The 24,737-nt window shown below is 38.8% G+C and overlaps 1 pseudogene; it reads right to left on the reverse strand.

The window, feature by feature from the left end:
• Positions 1 to 8,089: 8,089 nt before the first annotated feature.
• On the reverse strand, positions 8,090 to 8,189 carry LOC127088963 (uncharacterized; annotated as a pseudogene).
• Positions 8,190 to 24,737: the final 16,548 nt, after the last annotated feature.

The raw sequence follows: 24,737 nt of genomic DNA on the forward strand, positions 1-24,737 counted from the left end.
TATTCATGAATATTCATGATAAGTGAAATGTGTTATTTTAAATGACCAGGTGTATTGCATATTGATGATGAATGATGTTGGTTTTTGGAAGCTTTTAGTTTTTGAAAACGTCGATGTGACGCCCTTTTGTTTACATGCGTGCTCATTTACTCTGATTATATGTTAAGTATTTTGGGGTAGAAAAAGGGGGTGTTACACCTATCATACTAGGAAGGACATTCTTGGCTACCGCCAGAGCCATAATAGACGTAAAGAGAGGTAAGCTGACATTCGAAGTTGGAGAGGAAAAGGTTGAATTCATCTTGACCCAATTCTTACAAGTGCCAGCTATAGACGGCACCTGTTATCTACTCGATGTCATAGACGAGTGCGTGAGAGAGATGGAGATGCAAGAAACCGCATACTCTGATATAATGAAAATCCAAATCCCTCCAATCTTTGAAGACGATAATTGGCATGAACCATACCAAAACGAAAGTCTAAGCGAATGCTTAGCACTTACACCCAACCACATGCCATACCCAAAGAAACCTGACTTGGAATTAAAAGCACTACCAAAGAACCTAAGATACGAATTCCTAGACATTGAACTGAAAAGACCAGTAATAGTCAACGCTGACTTGGGACAGATGGAAACTGAGAAATTACTAGATGTCCTAAGGAAATATCCAACTGCGTTAGGATATAACATCACCGATCTAAAAGGAATAAGTCCTTCTATCTGTATGTATCGCATTATGCTGGAGGAACACCGTAAAACCTCTAGAGAACACCAGAGAAGGATCAACCCAATCCTAAGTACGGTAGTCAAGGATGAAGTAAAGAAACTTCTAGATGCTGGAATCATATACCCGATCTCCGATAGTCAATGGGTTAGCCTCGTTCATGTAGTACCCAAGAAAGGGGGTGTTACAGTCGTTAAGAATGAGAAGGGAGAATCTATAGCACAAAGAGTTGTGACCAGAAGTAGAATGTGCATCGACTATAGAAAACTAAACAAAGCCACTCGGAAAGATCATTTCCCTCTACCCTTCATTGACCAAATGCTTGAACGATTGGCTAAGCATTCTCACTTCTGCTATCTAGACGGTTATTCAGGATTCTTTCAAATCCCAATCCATCCTGACGACCAAGAAAAGACTACCTTCACATGCCCTTATGGTACATTCGCTTACCGACGAATGCCATTTGGATTGTGCAACGCTCCCGCAACATTTCAAAGATGCATGATGGCAATCTTTGCCGATTTTATAGATGGCATCATGGAAGTCTTTATGGACGATTTTTCTGTTTGTGGGCAGAGTTTCGAAGGATGTCTATCAAACCTTGAAATGGTACTCGAAAGATGCGTAAAAGTAAACCTCGTTTTAAACTAGGAGAAATGCCATTTCATGGTTCAACAAGGAATCGTGTTAGGTCACATGGTATCTGATAGAGGAATTGAAGTAGACAAAGCTAAGATCGAAATCATAGAGAACCTTCAACCTCCGAAAACCGTACGAGAAATACGAAGCTTTTTAGGACACGCCGGTTTCTACCTATGTTTCATTAAAGATTCCTCTAAAATTACCAAGCCGCTTATGGGTCTATTAATGAAAGACGCTGATTTTATATTTGATGAAAAATGTTTAACAACGTTCAACCAACTAAAAACATCTTTAATCACCACACCCATAATGCAACCACCTGACTGGAGATTACCTTTCAAAATCATGTGTGATGCGAGTGATTACGCAGTAGGCACATTGCTAGGACAAAGAAAGGATAAGAAGCTTCATGTTATTTACTATGCAAGTAGAACACTAGATCCAACCCAAATGAACTACGCCACCACTGAAAAAGAACTTCTAGCCGTCGTGTTCGCCTTGGACAAATTCCATTCCTACCTGGTAGGGGCGAAAATTATCATCTATACCGACCACGCCGCTATTAGATATCTGCTAAGCAAGAAGGATGCCGAACCAAGACTTTTAAGATGGATTCTGCTCTTACAAGAATTTGACTTAGAGATAAAAGATAAGAAAGGTACTGAAAACGTAATAGCAGACCACTTATCCCGAACCAAAGGGAATAAACCTGAACAAATCCCAATTAATGATGATTTCCCTTACGAACGACTCATAGCCCAAATGGAAAGCGATATGTCTGAACTAACATTAAATGATACAGAAATAGAAGAATCCGTGGAAGAAATACATACGAATGTAACTCTGCCATCGTATGCTAATTTTGTCAACTACCTAACTATCGGAGTACTTCCATCGGACCTATCTTACCAACAAAAGAAAAAATTCTTTCACGATCTAAAACAATACTACTGGGATGAACCTCTACTTTTCAAAAGAGGTATCGACGGTATTTTCCATTGATGTGTTCCTGAGGATGAAATAGATGATATAATCTCTCATTGCCATTCTGCTCCCTATGGAGGGCATGCAAGTACCTCAAAGACCTGTACTAAGATCCTGTAAGCAGGCCTCTTTTGGCCTACTCTATAGAAAGATGTCCATAATGCGGTTATAAAATGCGACCGGTGCCAACGCATTGGAAACATCTCAAGACGTGATGAAATGCCACAAACAGGAATCTTAGAAGTAGAAGTCTTCGATGTATGGGGGATTGAATTCATGGGACCATTCCTATCTTCTTTTGGTAATAAGTATATACTCATTGTTGTCGATTATGTTTCAAAATGGATCGCGGCTATAGCCTCTTCGACAAATGACACACGAGTAGTGATTAAGTTATTCAAGAACATCATATTTCCTAGATTCGATGTGCCAAAACTAGTAGTTAGTGACGGTGGATCCCACTTCATATCGAATATATTTGGAAAACTTCTTCTGAAGTATGGAGTTCGACACCGTGTAGAGACACCTTATCACCCACAAACTAGCGGGCAAGTCGAAGTCTCGAATCGAGAAATAAAACAAATTCTAGAGAAGACTGTAGGAATATCCAGAAAAGACTGGTCATCCAAACTAAACGAAGCTCTGTAGGCCTATAGGATGGCTTACAAAACCCCAATAGGAGTTTAATGTCGGCGACATAGTGCTACTATTCAATTCAAGACTTAAACTTTTTCCAGGAAAACTTAAATCTAGGTGGTCCAGCCCTTTCGAGATCACCAAAGTCCTCAAAAGCGGTGCGATAGAAATAAAAGGTAGGAATAGTGAACCTTTTATTGTAAACAGGCAGCGATTAAAGAATTATCATAATATTGAAAGTAGAGACTATTCGAACAGCCTTAGACTCATAGAGCTGCCCGCTCAACCCCAAACCTAGTACACCGCGACGCTACTGTCGAACTTACGACATTAAACAAAGTGCTTAGTGGGAGACAACCCACCCTTTTTCCTTTTTTTTGTTATCTTTGTTACAAACTATTTTCCTTCTTTAATTTTCTTCTTTATCTTTTGCTCCCCTATTCTTGATTCTTTGCAGTCATTCTTGTTGCTTCTAGTTACTAACTTAGACATATTGGATACTGATAAACAGGAAAGTTACTAACTAGTTAGTTATTTACTTTCATCATGCAACAAGTAGATACAGTTTTCAGAGGCAGAGTTCAGAGAAGGCGGTATGATTATCTAGCTCGGAAGGATATGACATTGACCATATATTATGATGGACCTACCATGGATAAGTTAGGTATCCGAGATAGCATCCTATTTATTTTTAACCAGCTAGGGTGGGAGAATGCGACTATTAAGAGACGGTTTGTCACTTACCGTGAACTAACCTTAGAATTCCTTAGCTCCCTGGTTTACAACCCCGAGCATGGTTACAGACTTAACAAAGGGTTGATATCCTTTAGGCTGTTTAGCATGGACTTCACCTATAGCCGTCGAGACCTTGCTGACCTCCTAGGATTTCCTAGTGGCCCTTTCGTTTTTACTACCCGCCAGGAGGATCTAATCGATGACATCGACCTAGATGACTTTTGGGGTAGCTTAACTGGAGACTCAAACCCTAACCCGAATGAGATGCACTCACAAATGATTCATAACCCTACTATCCGCTACTTCCATAAATGACTAGCCTACACCCTGTTTGGTAAGGAAGAGAACAACACCATAGTGTCCCGCGATGAACTTTTCATCTTGCTATGTGTCGGTCAAGGTCGACATGTCAATATCGTGACATTCATGTTGGAGAGATTTGTTCACCTTGCTAAGAACAATCGTACCCCAATAATAATAGGTGGCCTAGTAACCATGATAGCAGACACCATCAGACTTAGACGCTCACTTTACGAGCATGTACCATTTGGAAACATCCGACCCATGGATATCGAATTTTGCCTTAACCGTAGAATCATAGGCAACCTTGGGCCGAATACTTTTGATTATCTAATCAATAACGAAGTGGTCCGACTATTTACCTTGCCTAACCATGAGAGAACGAGTGTTCACAACCGTAATAACTGGCTTTATGACTTAGATGAACACCCTATTGATCCACCTTCACCTCCCGAGACACCGCCTAAATATGAGTATATCAATGACCCTATCCATGTGGAAGAATCTGACCCTGAAACACCTCCCAACTACTATAAAATTGATGAACCGGTTCCTCCATCATATGCTGATAATCTTGCCATGCTTCTGACCCGTCTGAATGATTTCAAGGATGACATCACAATTGTGAAAGAAGAGATAAAGATCATGCGCTTTGATATCTTAGGCCTTATGGATATAGCCATCGAGCAGTTTCATCACCTGAACCAGGCTGTAGCTGCATTGGGACAAAACCGTGGCTAATACTACTGACCACTAATTTCTCCTACTCGCACTAAGGAATGAGGACACTGCTTTGTTTTGTGTAGGGAGGGAGCACATTTATTTTATTACTTTTGTTTAATGCTCTGTTATCGTTATTATTTTTTATGTTATATTTAATTTCAATCTATTAATTCAATAACATTGCTATTCATTTATTTATGCTTCTATATTTATTTATTTATTCATTTATGCTTTTAAATTCAATTGGTCAGTTATCATACTATACTGTTATCATATGCTACTGTAATTAAAATTGTTGCAACCTTCAATGAAAAAATTGAAAACAAGCGTGTGACGACCGTCACATATAGTGTGACGCCCATCTCACAGACGTGACGACCATCACGGATCTGCCACGATCATCACACGACATGCAAATGACCGTTACGAGTATCTGACCGTTGCAGACGACCGTTACGCACCCGTTGCGCGTGACAACCGTCACACCCATGTGACGACCGTCACGAACTCCAGAGAGCTCGCCTATAAATGCAGGCGCTTTTCCTCTCTTCTTCCTCATCAATCACCTCACTCATACCATTCTGCTCTCCATTATTCAATTCTTTACATTTTTTTCAAGCGTGTAACTCACAATATTCCATCTCACCCACTGTTGAAAAGTATATCTTCGGCAAATATTTTTGTATCGTATCCACAGAGATTGGGTAATATTACCGCCGTTCTATAATTCAAATGTTATAAGTTTAGAAAGTAACAGGGTTGGTTTGTTTGGAAAAATATCTTATGAGTAAATGTTAACAAAAACTATGAAATGGTTTTAGTCAAATATAAAAGCTTGGCAAGATTGGAGTTCACTATTTCAAATGTTTATGATTCCTTATGATAAATAAATAGATTCAAGATTATTGATGATGTTTAATGATAACACGAAATTATATCATATTTTAGGACTTAATTCCATTAAATTCTATGACTATTTATTTCGGTTTACTGCATTTTATGAGATATTACGTGGTATTTTCTTCCTAATTGTCGCAGGTAGTCTATTTTGAAGAACAAGTGAAAATGGAAGAAAAGGAGGTGCAAAAAGGAGAGAAAAGGGACCAAATGCCAAAGCCCAGCCCAAAGCGCACAAGTCACCAACGCTGTTCCTGTGACGGACGTCACAGGGTGCGTGACGAGCGTCACGCAAAACAGCCTTGTGACGGACGTCACACATAGTGTGACGAGCATCACACAATTCCACTACCTTTTTGGCGCAAGTAACGCCCTCAGAAAGACTTGAAGAAGAACGTTGAGAAGTTGGTCTCCTATATCCACGCCGTGCATGTAGCCACGTTGAAGAATGGGAGAAACGGAAAGCAGTTACCAACACTATTATAAATAGCCATCTCAAAAACCTAAAAGTCTCTCCGGTTTTTCCACGCTCATATTGCCGAAGCTCTGCCAAATTTTCTTTTCACGCTTTTGCTTATTTTTTCCTTTCCAGCAACTTAACATTGTTTATTTTATTTATTTCTTTTGCAAGTTCTGCATTCTTTTTTTTCCCTTGCAAATTTATCTTTTCCCTTTTTAGCATTTAGATATTTTTCGCATAATAGTTTCTACACCGGAAACTATTGTGCAACTTTTTATCGGATTTAACCTTACGTTAGATTCTAGTTTTATTTCCTTGGTTTAATTTATTATTTAATTGAAGAATCGAAGAACAAATCCTACCGGCTTGTGGTGGAGTGTTCAAGACTATTGTATTGCGCATTCAGGTTCTTTAATCATTATTTAATATTTTGTTTTATTATTTATCTATATTATCTGCCTGGAATGAGTCTGTTTATGCATGATATGTATTCTTGTTTATTTAGCATGTCTGGCTAATTCGCCTAGGTATCGGTATGTAAAGTAAGCAGAATAAGGGATCAAGACTGAGTCGGTCTATCTAAACTTAAAATTAAAATCAATCTTTTTACGGTCTCAACTTACAGGTTTAATAACAAGATTTTTTACAGAAGTAAAGGACATAAAGAAGTTAAAATCAATAGAGCGAGAGTTTGAGATTTTAACTGGACAGTGTAAGTTAGGCATTAATTCTAGATCAGGGCGAGAGCAAGTTTTAGAGTTAATTAAATTCTGACCTTTTCCAAAAAGTATTTTTAAAGATTGAATGTGAGGACGAGAGTTAAGCATTTGGATTTGATTATATAACCTAAGTCAACAGAGCGAGAGTTTGAGATAAGGGTGTTTAAAACGGTCAGTGTTTTCTTAAAAAGAGTTTCTGCAACTTTATTGTTTTCAAAATATGGTTTTTGACTTAATTATAAGTGACAGCTACATTAATATAAAATCATGGTTTATTCAACAGAGCGAGAGTTTGAGATAAAACCTTTAACCAATAAAGTTAACTGAAACGATTCATTTTAAAACCAAGAAACCGACAAAGACTTGATTCCCTAGTTTTGACGAACTACATACCGATATCCGTTTTATTAATATTTAATCTAGATCTTAGTTTAGCTCTTAGTTTTTCCCCAAACAATCAAACATTTTCACCTTAGATTTACGTAGTAACCTTAGATAACGGTATATCGATTCATAAGTCCCTGTGGGATCGATATCTTTTAAAACTACGCGATAGAACTGTGCACTTGCAGTTTGTATCCCATTCTCGACGCACACAGTCGAGCGATCAAGTTTTTGGCGCCGTTGCCGGGGACTTCTATTTAATCGATATCGTAACTCTTCCGTTACGCTGTAGAGACTAAGGTTTCTTTTTCTTCTATTCTTTCTTTCGTTGATTTGTATGCCACGCACTCGCTCTCAAGGCGAACCGCTCTATTTACGAATCAACGATATCGAACTATATCTCCGAGTCTTACGACGAATTCGGGAATATCGTGCTGAAAACAATCTCCCTCCTATAGACCTTCCTGATTTCAAAAACATTTTTCCTTCGATACCCGAGATGGCAGAACCAGCTCGTGCTCTTAGAGATTACGCCGCTCCATCGCAAGATGAACCGCATTCAAGTATTGCTCCGCCCGCAATCGAAGCAAACAACTTCGAACTTAAACCTTCGCTGTTGCAAGCTGTGCAACAGAACCAATTCTCTGGAAATCTTACCGAAGATCCAAACCTTCATTTATCCGTATTTGTCCAATACGCTGATACTGTTAAAGCTAATGGTGTCACTTCAGAGGCAATTCGACTTCGTCTTTTTCCTTTCTCATTAAGAGATAGCGCTAGAAGATGGCTTCAATCACTTCCTTCCAACTCAGTCACCACATGGAACGAGTTGAAGAAAGTTTTTCTTGCCCGATATTTTCCGCCAAGCAAAACAGCTATGTTAAGAGCCCAGATAAACGGATTTAAACAGAAAGACAACGAATCTCTTTTCGAAGCATGGGAAAGATACAAAGACATGATGAGACTTTGCCCACACCATGGTTTGGAAGACTGGTTAGTAATTCACACATTTTATAATGGTCTCTTATACAATACAAGGTTAACAATAGACGCCGCTGCAGGTGGTGCACTAATGAACAAACCTTATGCTGATGCTTACCAGCTTATCGAGAGCATGGCCCAAAATCACTATCAGTGGGGAACCGAACGAACAACGGTGGAAAAACCTCAACCGAAAACTGGCATGTACGAGATAAGTAACCTTGATCACGTTAATGCAAAAGTGGATGCTTTGGTCCAGAAAATTGAAAGTTTAAACGTATCACCTCCAGCCGCCGTGGTTGCTATAACTCCGAATTGCGAGGTCTGTGGAATCCAAGGCCACACTCCTGCGGAATGTCAACTCTTGACTGGAATCCAAGCAGAGCAAGTAAACTATGCTCAAGGAAGCCCCTACTCGAATACCTATAACCCAAATTGGAAGAACCATCCAAACTTTTCATATAAGAGTAATAATGCTTTATACGCACCTGGACAGTCTCCAAATCAAGCCCCATCTATACCTCCGGGATATCAGAAACCGAATCCTAACAATAATACCCCTAGAAAATCCAACTTGGAAATCATGATGGAAAACTTTATAGCATCCCAACAACAAACCAATAAAGATTTCTTAAACCAGAACATACACACTGGCGAACAACTTAAACAACTAGCAAGCAAAGTAGATGCCTTGGCTACCCATAACAAAATGCTGGAAACGCAAATATCTCAAGTAGCACAACAACAAGCACCTACTGCTGCCCCAACTGGTACATTCCCTGGACAGCCCCAACCTAATCCGAGAAGCCAAGCTCATGCAATTATATTAAGAAGTGGAACGGAAGTGGAAGGACCGTCTGACCCAAGGATAGAAAACCAAAACCCTAAGAAATCAACTGAGGAAAGTGAACCTAAGGAAAAGGAAGAGAGTAATAAGGAAACCCTAGAAAAGAAGGAACCTTATGTACCTCCACCACCTTACAAACCACCCATACCCTACCCTCAAAGGCTTGTTAAAACCAAAGATGTAGGCCAATTTAGAAAATTTGTTGATCTCCTTAAACAATTAAACGTTACAATTCCGTTTACCGAAGCTATTACGCAGATGCCCTCATATGCTAAATTCTTAAAAGAAATTCTTTCTAATAAGAGGAAACTTGAGGATAGCGAAACCGTTACACTCCCTGCCGAATGTAGCGCTATAATCCAAAACATGCCCCCTAAACTCAAGGTTCCGGGTAGTTTCTCTATACCCTGTCACATAGGAAAATTTGTCATCGACAAAGCCTTATGCGATTTAGGAGCCGGAATTAGCGTTATGCCTTTATCCATATGTAAGAAACTGGAAATGGGAGAATTAAGACCGACCAAAATGTCTGTGCAATTAGCAGATCGTTCCATCAAATATCCTGTAGGAATCCTTGAAAACGTTCCCGTACGCATATGTCAGTTTTACATTCCCACTGACTTCACAATTATGGACATTAGAGAAGATGATACTACACCTATTATACTAGGAAGACCATTCTTAGCAACTGCCGGTGCAATCATAGACGTAAAACGAGGACGACTCACCTTCGAAGTAGGTGAAGAGAAAATTGAATTCATTCTTTCCCAATTCTTGAAAGCACCTGCAATAGAAGATACATGTTACTTCATGGATATCATCGATGAATGCATAAAAGAAGCAGAGTCAGGAGAAGACAAATCATCAGACTATCTTTTAGAGGACAAATCTAAACAATGCCTAGCAATAACACCGGATCCTACGCAGTGTCTTAACAAACCAACCCCTGATTTGAAAACACTTCCCAAAAATCTGAGATATGAATTCCTAGACTTAGAACTTGAACGACCTGTGATAGTTAATGCAGATCTAGGAAGACTCGAAACAGAAAAACTCCTACATATCTTAAGAAAATATCCAACCGCACTAGGATACCACATCACCGATCTTAAAGGAATAAGCCCTTCTATTTGTATGCACCGCATCATGTTAGAAGAAGACTGTAAAACCTCTAGGGAACACCAGAGAAGACTAAATCCGATCCTAAGTGAGGTAGTAAAGAAAGAAATAACCAAGTTATTAGAAGCAGGTATTATATATCCTATATCCGATAGCAAATGGGTCAGTCCTGTACACGTTGTACCAAAGAAAGGAGGCATAACCGTTATTGAAAACGAAAAAGGAGAAACTATAACTAAACGAATCGAATCGGGATGGAGAATGTGCATTGATTATAGGAAACTAAACAAAGCAACCCGAAAAGATCATTTCCCTTTACCATTCATTGACCAAATGTTAGAACGATTAGCAAAACATTCACATTTCTGTTATCTAGACGGTTATTCAGGCTTCTTTCAAATACCAATTCACCCTGATGACCAAGAAAAGACAACATTCACATGCCCTTTTGGCACCTTCGCTTATAGACGAATGTCGTTTGGTCTGTGTAATGCCCCTGCAACTTTTCAAAGATGCATGATGGCAATATTCGCCGACTTTCTCGAAAACATCATGGAAGTATTTATGGATGACTTTTCTGTATACGGACAAAGTTTCGAAGAATGCCTTGAAAACCTAGAAAGAGTTCTTGAGCGATGTGTAAAAGTAAACTTAGTACTTAATTGGGAAAAGTGCCACTTTATGGTACAAGAAGGAATTGTTTTAGGACACATCATCTCGAACAGAGGAATTGAAGTAGACAAAGCCAAGATAGAGGTAATCGAAAATCTTCAACCCCCAAGAACCGTGAGAGAAGTACGAAGCTTTTTAGGACACGCCGGTTTTTACCGACGATTCATCAAAGACTTCTCTAAGATAACTAAACCCTTAACCGGACTGTTGATGAAAGATGCTGAATTCATATTCGACGATAACTGTTTAAAAGCATTTCAAACTCTTAAACAAGCATTGATCTCAGCACCCATTATGCAGACACCAGACTGGAATGAACCATTCGAAATAATGTGCGATGCCAGTGACTATGCTGTAGGTGCTGTTCTAGGACAAAGAAAGGATAAAAAGCTTCACGTTATATATTACGCTAGCAGAACCCTGGATGAAGCGCAAATGAATTATGCCATAACCGAGAAAGAACTCCTAGCAGTGGTATTTGCGCTGGATAAATTTCGTTCTTACTTGGTAGGAGCCAAAATAATAGTTTATACCGATCACGCTGCTATCAGGTACCTTTTAACAAAAAAAGATGCTAAACCTAGACTCCTAAGATGGATCTTGTTGCTACAAGAATTCGACTTAGAAATCAAGGACAAGAAAGGAACTGAAAACGTAGTAGCAGACCACCTCTCTAGACTTGAGAACCTTGAACCGGAAAGAACATCAATTAATGATGATTTCTCGTACGACAAACTTATAGCTACTTTGGAAGAGAACAACTCCGACATACAAGTAGAAACCACCTTAGCTATATCTGTCACACCATGGTACGCTGATCTAGTCAATTATTTAGCTGCCGGAATAGTTCCACCTACTTTATCTTACCAGCAGAAGAAACGATTCTTCCACGACATAAAACACTATTACTGGGATGATCCCTTACTTTTCAAAAGAGGCCCCGATGGTATTTTCCGTCGATGTATACCCGAAGAAGAGGTAGGAAATATAATCCAACACTGCCACTCCGCTCCTTATGGTGGACACACAAGTACATCCAAGACCTGCTCTAAAATCCTACAAGCTGGCTTTTATTGGCCAACTATATGGAAGGACGTACATGCGGCTATTAAGGAGTGTGACAGATGTCAACGCACGGGAAACATATCTAGACGTGACGAGATGCCACAAAAAGGTATTTTGGAAGTAGAGATTTTCGACGTGTGGGGGATAGACTTCATGGGACCTTTCCCATCCTCTTTCGGTAACAAATACATACTCGTGGCAGTTGACTACGTATCAAAGTGGATTGAAGCTATAGCTTCTCCAACCAATGACACCCGAGTAGTAACTAGACTCTTTAAAAATATAATATTTCCGAGATTTGGCATCCCAAGAATAGTAGTCAGTGATGGTGGATCACACTTTATATCCAAGGTACTCGAAAAACTACTACTTAAATATGGAGTGAGACATAGGATAGCAACACCTTACCACCCTCAAACCAGTGGACAAGTGGAAGTATCTAACAGAGAAATCAAGCAAATACTAGAAAAAACGGTCGCCACTTCAAGGAAAGATTGGTCATTGAAATTACCAGAAGCTTTGTGGGCATACCGAACTGCTTATAAAACTCCCATTGGGACGACCCCATTTAAGCTCATTTATGGAAAACCCTGTCACCTCCCGGTAGAATTAGAACATAAAGCCTATTGGGCTATTAGAAATTTAAATTTGAATTATAAAGCCGCCGGTGAAAAGAGAATCCTTGACATAAACGAATTAGAGGAACTCAGAAGAGACGCCTATGAAAATGCCAAAATCTATAAAGAAAGAACAAAACAATGGCATGACAAGCGTATATCAAGGAAAATCTTCAAGCAAGGCGACGCAGTACTTTTATTTAACTCTAGACTAAAGTTATTCCCGGGAAAACTACGATCCAGATGGTCAGGACCTTTTCATATCACTAAAATCTTTCCCAGTGGAGCAGTAGAAATAAAAGGACAATCTACAGAACCGTTCACCGTAAACGGGCAACGTCTGAAACACTATCACTATGCGGAAACCAACGAGGATTCGCAAATTCTACACTTAGACGAAACGCCCCCAAGACTCATAGACTATATTTAACAGTTTCTTTGTCGAGCTTGCGACATTTAAACAAAGCGCTTAGTGGGAGACAACCCACAAATTAATTTGTTATTTTATTATTCTATTATTATCATTTCCCTATTTCTTTCTTAATTATTCTTTTAATTTCTGTTTAGTATTCATTCTTGATTTATTTAAAAAGAAAAAAAAAAATTTTATATAATAATATTTTTTTCTTTCTTTCGGCATTTGGCCAAATCCTGACTTAAACTCATGTTTTCTTTTCTCTAGCTAACACTAACCAGATGGGACATTTTGATCGTATGGGTATCAAGTTCAGAGGAATGGCTCAGAAACAAAAGTTTGAAGAATTAGCCGCTAGAGAGATGCTACCTAGTTTATATGCTGATGATTGGGCTATGACTGCCCTTGGACTGAGACAGAGTGTCCTGTATTTGCTGAGTCAGATAGGATGGGAGACATCCCCTATCCTGAGACATTTCACCACCTACCGGAGACTCACACTAGAATTCCTTAGTTCATTAATCTATCTACCCAGCCATGGAAAAGGAATTAGCAGAGGTTTTATCCAGTTCAGAATGTTCAATATGGAGTACCAATTTAATATTAGAGACTTTACCAACCTTTTGGGTTTTCCTACCTCCTTTGATACATTCACTGTAAGCCAGGAAGAACTTTTTGAATATAGAGAGCTTGAACACTTTTGGGGTAAGCTGACTGGAAATGATGAACCCGAAGAACATGAGTTTCTCTCTGGAAACATACACAACCCGGCTTTTCGCTATTTCCATAAGATCCTGACCCACACTTTATTTGGGAAGAAGCCAAATAGTACTTCAGTTTCACGTGATGAACTCTTCATCATATTTTGTGCTTCCCAGAACCGTCCAGTAAACGGTGCTACTTTTATGTTAGCTAATTTGGACCACCTTATCCAGGATGAGCGAGCACCCATTAGAATAGGCGGTTTGATAACTATGATAGGTAATGCTATTGGATTACGTCAGCCTATGCTTGACCTTAACCCTTTTTGTGGCATTACTACTATGAGTATACCTTTCCTCTTCAACACTATGTTTATAGCAAACATAGGGTCTGATGAGTTTGAGCTTATTATTGATAACCAGGTTCTCTGCCTATTCACCATGCCCGATCCTAGGACTAGTGTTCATAACCAAAGGAACTGGCTCTATAACCTGAATGAAACCCCAACTCCTGCTGGATCCACTGAATCCATCCAGGATTATGAGATTTGTGATGACTATGAGAATTATGTTGACCAGATCTCCCTTGCTGAGTCTGACCCTCAGACACCATCCGGCTATCATGATATTGACCCCCCTCCTCAGCCTGTTCCGACCGAAGAATCAGCCATACCTGACCTCCGGCATCATATGCCCGGAACTGATTATAACACCGCCATTGAAGCTTTGATGTCAGAACAAGACGCCCTTAGAGGAGAATTTACTAACCTGAGAGATGAAGTTCTAGGATACATGAGCAGCATGACGAATCAGTTTCACGAATTGCTACATCATGTTAACTCTTTTGCTCCTCCAGCCAGAGATCGTACAGAGGGATAGAGTTTAGTTATTTTCCTAAGTTATTTAGTTTTAAGTTAGATTTATTTATTAATGTTATTTGAATTCATGTTTATTTCTCTTTCATTTCATTGTTTTCCTTCCCTGTAATACATTATGATCATTTTTATTGAAGCTGTTTAGTTAATTTTATTATGCAATGGCTATTATGCTCTACTGTTGTTACCTATTATTATTATTATACAAAGCAAGTAAGCGTGCGCAATAAACTAAATTGCAGACTAAACTGATCATAAACAGAATGAAACATTAAAATACGCTACCAAAGTAATTCTGTGAAGCGCCACTAAGCCTTTCCAAAAAGGAAGTGTGACGAGCGTCACACTACCCATAACGGACGACACGCCTATTGCCTGTTACGAGCGTCACAGCCCTGTGACGAGCGTAACACTCCTCAGACTAGTGAACGTTAAGGAGCCGTTGGAGACGAAGGTTACACTTTAACTTTTTATCTTCCCCATTCACTTTTCATTTAACCACACTTAATTACTTTTCAACCACTTTTTCTTTCCACCTTCCAAATTCTTCTCCTATAAATACCCACCAAACCTTCCTTCATTCACCACAAAACAATTCTCTCATATCAAATACACTTCTTTTTCTTTCCAAATCATCCCTTCAAAAATTCATCACAATGGCGGGAAATCAGAATTTCGGAAATATCATCTTCCGATCAGTAGATGACGATTATCAGAGGGAGCAATTCGAGCGTTTCCAACAGCGAGGCGTCGCCTCCACCAGGTACCCCGATTTACCTTGTTTACAACAATTAGGCCTACTCCAAGGTATCGAATGGATGCTCCGTCAAGCCAACTTAACCTTCCTTTGCACTCATAACCAATCCACCTACCCATCCCTAACCTTAGAATTCTTAAGTTCATATGACTACACCACTCCCGCCGGTGAAGACGAATTTCTAACCGGTACGGCAACCTTCCGTATGTTTAACACCGAGTACTCTCTAACCCAACACCAATTGAGTACCATGCTACAATTTCCCACAGAAGGTCTGCTGCATGCCAGAATCCCTCCAACCTCAAACTGGAACACAATTGGTGTTTTCGGCCTTTTTAAGAAAATTTCCGGTATAGAAACCTACAACTGGGAAGAGCTCCTTCTCTCCCATATACATAACCCCACTATCCGGTACTTTATCCGCATCTTGCAAAACACAATTTTTGGAAGGCCAAACAACAGCAAGGTCAACTCAAAGGAGCTATTTTTCCTCCAGTGCGTCTTCGCACCAGATACTCAGGTAAACGCCGCCTCCTTTCTCTTTCATCATATCCGCACCTTATGTGCTAGAGGCAGGCAACCTTTTATAATTGGTGGATTAATCACCACCATCGCACTTGGCCTAAACCTAGGGGATAAACTCCAAACTTTAGAATCTCTACCTCCCCTATCTATGGATATCAGCTACTGTCGATCCAGCCGCCTGATTAAGAACAGAGTAGGCGGAGGATATTATCTTATGGTGAACAACCAGGCAGTCCCAAGCGTTGTTCTACCAAATATCGCCCTCACTGATGTCACAAACCCCAACCGCCACCTTTATGATCTAAACGCTCCTGAAACCACCGAGCCTTCACAAACAAACCCGCAAACAGATGAGTTTGAAGAAATGGAACAAGGTGATCATCCGCCTACACAACAGTCAGTCCCGCTCAACCCTTCCGGCAATACAACTGGCCCATCCTCCCAACGTCGTCGACAAAGAAGGCCTGCAACCAACGACGACATTATGGATGCTATCGATGGAATGCAGGCACAGAATGTCGAGATGCTGCAGATGATGCATCAAATGCAACAGCAACAGGATGCTAGGAATGCCATAACCGACCAGCGGTTTACTGAGTTGTTCAGCAGGTTCGACAACTTAGACTTACGTCAGAGATCACCAGGTCCAAGAACCAGAGGCGGAAGACAACCTTAGTTGTAGTTTCTTTTTCCTTTCCATCTTGTATTTCATTTCCTTAAAACATTGGGGACAATGTTTAATTTAAGTATGGGGGGGTAAACTTGTTCCTTCCATTTCCATTCTTCAAGTATGTTATTTTCCCTTTCATTGTTATTTCCCTTTATTATTTATCTAAAAAAAAAAAAAAAAAAAAAAAAAAAATTATAATTTTAAGTTAAGCCCCTAGTGTGAAATATTTCTATTATCTATTCCCCTCAATTTTCTTGAGTCATAAAAAAAAAAAAAAAAAAATTTTCAACACACCCAATAAGCATAAAGGTTGCTTACTTTATAAAACTTGAGTGAAATCAAGACAAAAAAATCATTACCATAACAACGCTCTGAGAACCTCAACATGTTAGATCAGGATAAGTATCTATTATACAAATCCCTCGAACTTTTAGCTTTAGAGTAACCCCCGAGTAGTTTATACGAGAAGTCAGCACCATCTTAATAGCAAACTACGTGGAGAACCGATGAATATAAGTGAATGACTCCCAAAGTAACATAAAATATATGAATATATCAGGAAATGCACTGATTAAATTAGGTGACCCTTACCAGATCATTTAATCTAAAGGTTGCAGATCATGCAAAAACACAATATGAAAAATCCATTATGAGTTGGTTCAGTAGGTATCTGGTACTGAACTCGGTAGGGCGGACTACGGTTCGATCCCCCACAATTTGCAATGGACTGAATAACGAAGTTATCCGACTTATGTACCAGAACTTCTAGCTAAAAGCGGATCATAATCACTAACCGGTTACTCCACTATGTGCGCGAAAAGATAAAGGGCTTAATGTGATTTCGCTAGAATGAAAGCGGGTGAAATAAAAGTAAAGGAACTAGGATAGCTATAATGGCAGTACTTGAACTGATTTGCATAAGGTAGGGTTATCTAAGTTGTAACGGTAGTTGTTGATGTCAAGACTAAACTCAAAATTGCTTCTAAATAAAATCCATTTGCAACCTATTACGAATTGATGTGTGTTTTGAAACTTCGCCTGGCTAAATTTTTGAAAACGATTTCTATACTGAATTTTTGCTTGAGGACAAGCAAAGATCTAAGTATGGGGGAGTTTGATAACACGAAATTATATCATATTTTAGGACTTAATTCCATTAAATTCTATGACTATTTATTTCGGTTTACTGCATTTTATGAGATATTACGTGGTATTTTCTTCCTAATTGTCGCAGGTAGTCTATTTTGAAGAACAAGTGAAAATGGAAGAAAAGGAGGTGCAAAAAGGAGAGAAAAGGGACCAAATGCCAAAGCCCAGCCCAAAGCGCACAAGTCACCAACGTTGTGCCTGTGACGGACGTCACAGGGTGCGTGACGAGCGTCACGCAAAACAGCCTTGTGACGGACGTCACACATAGTGTGACGAGCGTCACACAATTCCACTACCTTTTTGGCGCAAGTAACGCCCTCAGAAAGACTTGAAGAAGAACGTTGAGAAGTTGGTCTCCTATATCCACGCCGTGCATGTAGCCACGTTGAAGAATGGGAGAAACGGAAAGCAGTTACCAACACTATTATAAATAGCCATCTCAAAAACCTAAAAGTCTCTCCGGTTTTTCCACGCTCATATTGCCGAAGCTCTGCCAAATTTTCTTTTCACGCTTTTGCTTATTTTTTCCTTTCCAGCAACTTAACATTGTTTATTTTATTTATTTCTTTTGCAAGTTCTGCATTCTTTTTTTTCCCTTGCAAATTTATCTTTTCCCTTTTTAGCATTTAGATATTTTTCGCATAATAGTTTCTACACCGGAAACTATTGTGCAACTTTTTATCGGATCTAACCTTACGTTAGATTCTAGTTTTATTTCCTTGGTTTAATTTATTATTTAATTGAAGAATCGAAGAACAAATCCTACCGGCTTGTGGTGGAGTGTTCAAGACTATTGTATTGCGCATTCAGGTTCTTTAATCATTATTTAATATTTTGTTTTATTATTTATCTATATTATCTGCCTGGAATGAGTCTGTTTATGCATGATATGTATTCTTGTTTATTTAGCATGTCTGGCTAATTCGCCTAGGTATCGGTATGTAAAGTAAGCAGAATAAGGGATCAAGACTGAGTCGGTCTATCTAAACTTAAAATTAAAATCAATCTTTTTACGGTCTCAACTTACAGGTTTAATAACAAGATTTTTTACAGAAGTAAAGGACATAAAGAAGTTAAAATCAATAGAGCGAGAGTTTGAGATTTTAACTGGACAGTGTAAGTTAGGCATTAATTCTAGATCAGGGCGAGAGCAAGTTTTAGAGTTAATTAAATTCTGACCTTTTCCAAAAAGTATTTTTAAAGATTGAATGTGAGGACGAGAGTTAAGCATTTGGATTTGATTATATAACCTAAGTCAACAGAGCGAGAGTTTGAGATAAGGGTGTTTAAAACGGTCAGTGTTTTCTTAAAAAGAGTTTCTGCAACTTTATTGTTTTCAAAATATGGTTTTTGACTTAATTATAAGTGACAGCTACATTAATATAAAATCATGGTTTATTCAACAGAGCGAGAGTTTGAGATAAAACCTTTAACCAATAAAGTTAACTGAAACGATTCATTTTAAAACCAAGAAACCGACAAAGACTTGATTCCCTAGTTTTGACGAACTACATACCGATATCCGTTTTATTAATATTTAATCTAGATCTTAGTTTAGCTCTTATTTTTTCCCCAAACAATCAAACATTTTCACCTTAGATTTACGTAGTAACCTTAGATAACGGTATATCGATTCATAAGTCCCTGTGGGATCGATATCTTTTAAAACTACGCGATAGAACTGTGCACTTGCAGTTTGTATCCCATTCTCGACGCACACAGTCGAGCGATCATTTAAGTATCCTCTCAAAGTCATTTATGTCTAAATGATATCGTGATAATCACTATATTGATCCTTAGACGATCTCTCCACCTAACTATCAATATAGCAATCTTTAATGTTTAATACCAAAGAAGAGTAATGAATAAATCTATCTCTACAACTTATTCACTACTTGAAAATCTGTTTTATATCTAAACTCAAGTAATCTCTCTCGACAACTACTCAAATCTGGTTTTCAACTTAGAGCAAAAACAGTATTCAATACATCAACAATCTTTATCATATATATAAATCAAAGTGAATACATAAACAGATGAGAATAGCTACTACCTCCAATCTTGACAAAAGGGAGTTTAGCTCCTCATCACCATTGGTACAAAGTAGAAAGTTTTTTAGAAGAAAAACGTTGTTTTTCTCTATTACCACAAGGTCTCAATATCAATGTGTGAATGATAAATATGTTATTTTCTTCAATGCCCTATAATAATGTATTTGTTTCTAACAAAAAAGGTTGACATTTCCCTAATTGGTCATTGTCATCTAAAGCAGAAAAGCAATTCCCAGGCAGACATCAAAATGGCAATAAACTTTTCCTGCAGAACAGCACTTTTGACCCTCAGTCAGCTTGCTGGATTCGCAGCCTTCGCGGCGCGAACTGTTGCTTCTCCAGCTTCCTTGTTTGGCAAACTTCCTCCAAGATGTGGTATTGCAATTCAAAGCCTTCTTATCCCAAAAATTCTACAAAACTAACAAAAATGTGAAATACCTATTCAAAACAAAATAAATTAAACCTAATTGCATTTATACAAAATATTGAGAATAAAAATGTGTAATTACATCAAAACTTGGTAAAAGGGACCAATAAAATGATATAAAAAGTAGTACTAATTGGTCCCTAACACCCACCAACACCAAAAGCTTCATAAACCTTATCAATGGCCCGTCAAGAAAGAGCTACGCCCGACCTCTCAACCGTCGTATTCAGAAATGGAGAAGCCGGCGAATGCCAAAGAGACAACTACCTCAAGTTATACCAACGCTCAGTTCAAGCTACGAGGTATGTTGATATTGAATGCCTGACGGAGCTAGGACTTTTGGAGGGCGTGGAGTGGATGCTGACAAACTCCAGCTTGACGCAACTGTGTACCACACCGAAGCCAACCTACGAAGCGCTGACCCTGGAATTTCTAAGTTCCTACTCCTATATCACACCCCCTGTCGCAACTCAATTTCTCACCGGAGTCGCCATATTTAGAATGTTCGGCACCGAGTATTCCCTAAATCAAACCCAAATAGCGTGAATGCCTGGTTTCCGACATGGAGAAGGAATTCACTGCTGTATCCCTGACGGATGGTCAGAGATAGCATTTCAAGTTTGGCACAACCTCACCAACATGAACGCCACGAGCTGGGATACGCTTAACGCAACATATATTCACAACCCAACCATTAGATATTTCCACCGAGTCCTAGGGCATACAGTTTTTGGAAGAGTCAACAATCATAAGGTAAACTCCAAGGAACTTTTCCTTCTTCACTGTGTGTTTGCCCCAATTGCGTTCAATGTCACTCCTTTCCTACTAGCCAACATCCAGGTTGTGTGCATGAGAGGCAGCCAGGCGTTTTGTTTTGGGGGAATCATCACCTCCATAGCCTTAGGCTTGAATCTGGGAGATAGGCTCGCAAACTTGCCAACTTTGCCAGCAGAATTCCTCGACATCGACTACTATCGTGCTTCACATCTGATCAAAGCCAGAGACGATGGGAAGTATCATCCTGTTGTCAGAAACAAGATAGTGTGAAGCATCATCATGCCCAACAGGAACAACATAGATCCGAAAGATATGGAAAATTGGATTTTTGATCAGGATGCCCCTGAGGTAAATGAAGGAAATCTTGGTAATGGAGAAGATGAAGTCGAGGAGGAGCTTGACCGAGGCATGCCACAGCGACCTCAGGAGTACGTTGTAGAGACATCTTCCCGAGGATAGAGGAGAAGCAAGCGAAGACCAGCCACCATGGAAAACATCTATGCCGAAATGCTGTGACACAACCAAAGAATGGAGTACACTCAGCATGTGGGGTTGGACCCTACCCAGCGAGGAAGAGGTGAGCGCGCAAGAGCAAGAGCCTGAGCACGCAGAAGCCAATAGCGTAACGACGAGTAGTGACATTTGTTTCTTTCTTTTTATTCTGTATATTGTCGCATTGAGGATAATACATTGATTAAATGTGGGAGGAAATCCTTATCACTCCTCTACTTGTTTCTATTGTTAGTATTTTTAGCTAATACAAATTTTTTTGTTTGTCCTTATCGATCATTTATACATATTTTGGCATAACAATTTTTTTTCCTTAAGATTAAATGCATACCCTATGAGTATATAGGTTGTCTTGCAGAGGTTTTGTTAGGAAAACTGAGAAAGATCTAACAAGATTGATACCGTCCCGACACCCTAGATCCCTCACTTCTACGAGATCTGTTGGAATAACCATTATATCGACACCTTAAGTATCCATTCTAGATTAACCCCTAGTAGTTTATACTAGCAGTCAGCACCGTCTCAAGCGCAAACGACATGGAGAGCCGATGAATATAAGTGTTTGTAGCCTATAAATTAAGAAATTCCTTCACACTGTTGCTATCAAGAAATTAATAAATGAACCATACAAAAGGTTGCAAAGATATACAAAAAGAAGGAACAGAAACCCCAATTGGTTGGTCCAGAGGTACCTGGTACTGGACTCGGTAGGGCGAACTACAACTCGGTCCCCCACAACCTTCAAAAAGGGGATATATAAAGGGGTACCACACTAGTGTACCAGACCCCCGTGCTAAGAAAAGGATCAAAGTCACTAACCGGCTACTTCACTAAGTGCGTGCGAAGGCAAAGGTCTTAATGTGATTGCGCTAGAATGAAACCGGGTAAAATAGGAACGAGAGACACTAGGTTGAGATATAATAGCATAATTCGAACTGGCTTGTGCAAAGGAGAGATCTACGCTAAAGCTTAATGCTCGTGTCGTCACAGTATCTTTAGTGTTTTACTTAAATATCGGCCATCTTAACAATCCACCTGACAACCACGTACGAATGGGTAATGTATTCGAGTTTAACTCTGTTTTCAAATTGTATTTGCTTGAGGACAAGCAAAGATTCAAGTTTAGGGGAGTTTGATAACGCGAAAATGCATCAGATATTTGCCTTGATTTACACTCAAAGATCATACCACTTTGATTAATATTCCGATTATTCCGCAAGCATTCGAGTTGTTTTTGCAGGTATTTAAATCTCCAAGCATTAAAGAACAAAATGAAGAAAAGGAAGAAAAAGAAGAAGAAACAGATGAGAAAGCATAGAAAAAAGCAGAAAACCAGAATGCAGAATTTGCTGATGTGACGACCGTCACGACCCAGCCTGTGACGACCGTTACAGGCCCATGACGAGCGTCACCCGACCTGATTTTATGCTTTGAAACAGTCAATCAGAGGCACCCAAACGTGCCTAAATTCTCTCCAACAGCTTGACTCCCCCGTGGATTCCTCATTCAACCAGTCTCCCTTAATTTTCTCAACCGCCAAGACCTACTAGAGCAATATATAAAGGACCAAAGTTGGAAAAAAGGGGGACATCTACACTTACGCTCTACAATTAATTTTTACAACATTCTAGCTTTTTAGTTATTTTCTTTTCAGCAACTTTGTTTCCGTTGCCTTAGTTCATTTGCCATTCTTTTTAGAATTTCCTTTTCCCTTTTCCGTTCTGTTTTCCGGTTAGCCATAGTAGTAGTTTCCTACACTGGGAAACTACTACACTTTATTTAATTTAGTAAGCAATTGTATTGAAGAAGCAGAATCCTACCGACTTGTGGAGGACTGCTCAAGTACTCGAAGATTCGCCGTACTCTATTAATCCAATTGCCAGGTTTTTATTAAATTATTATTATTGTCTTTTTATTGTTATAATTATGTCTGCTGCACTGTTAATCTATTTATGCTATGTGTTTACTTTATTTAACATGTCCGGCTAAATTACCGGTATCGGTATGTAACAATTTAATTAGATGGGATTTAATAATAATCGGTAAAAACTCTTTTTCTCAAACAATCTTTTAGGCTGAGGTTTTTAATTTAAATTTAATTAACTTTATCACAAAAGCGTGAGAAGCTATTTAATACGATTTTGCCACGAGAGTGGGAAATTAACTAAGGTGAGAACCAACAATCGCGAGAGCGTGAGGCTCGAGCTGGATAGTAAAAATTAGGCATTGAGTTTAAAAACAGCGAGAGCACTTTAAAAGCAATTAGAACTTATTTATTTTCAAAAAGTAATTTTAACTTCAAATGGGACAACGAAAGCGTACATTCTGACTTAAAGTTATAGGCCGAATCAACAATCACGAGAGTGTGAGATAAAGCTTTTTAAATAAATATTTTCTACTGAGAGATATTTGGCATTTAAACTATTCACCGGTGACTTATCGAATCCCTGACAATTAACGCGTTGCATACTGATTCCTTCCATCAATTCTTTCTTAAAACTAAATTCCCCTTAGATTTAATATTCTGCACCTGAACTTCTACTAATCATTCCCTTAGCTAAACATAGTGACGTTAGTAACACTAGTTTGACCATAGGTCCCTGTGGGATCGATATCTTTTAAAACTAAAGCGACTGGACTGTGCACATGCAGTCAAGTACCCGATAGGCTATATTTTATATATAGTCACGACAAGCATCAATAGTTAATTTTCTTATATTAAAAATAGATTCACACATGGTTTGAGTTGGAGTGGTTGTGAGGTCAAACAAAAATAAAGAATTGCAAAGTATTATCATATTTTATAATTATAATTTTTGGGGCAAATTTACCGAGATAACCCACTTTTTCGAAGAAATTCCCAAAATAACCCAGTTTTCAAAAAAATTCCCAATCTACCCCACTTTTAGGAGGAGGCGCCAATTGGATTGGCGACCCCTCTTAAAAATTACAAGGAGGCGCCAATCCAATTGGCGACTCCCTTAAAAAAGCCTCAAATGAAAAAACCTTCAACATGAAAGTTGTAGATCTTTTCAAGAAAATGAATTTGGATATAAATTTTGCATCATTTGTATTTTTTATGAGAAAGTTATGGGCAGTTGAAGTTGGACTTCTGAGTTTTTCAACTATAATCTGACCTATAATGTCTTGCATTATTTCATGTGTTTCTTTTAGAGTTATGAAATTTTGTCCAACATAACATTTGAAGTAGACATATTAAATTTTCCAATGCACTTGGTCCCACCTCAAAATAATTAAAAATGAGTGGGTTAGGTTCCTGCGAAGTTGACCTAAAATTAGGGTTTCAACTGTAATCTGACCTATAATGTCTTGCATTATTTGATGTGTTTCTTTTAGAGTTATGAAATTTTGTC

The sequence above is a fragment of the Lathyrus oleraceus genome, chromosome 5, assembly GCF_024323335.1.
Source record: "Lathyrus oleraceus cultivar Zhongwan6 chromosome 5, CAAS_Psat_ZW6_1.0, whole genome shotgun sequence".
NCBI classification, from domain to species: domain Eukaryota; kingdom Viridiplantae; phylum Streptophyta; class Magnoliopsida; order Fabales; family Fabaceae; genus Lathyrus; species Lathyrus oleraceus.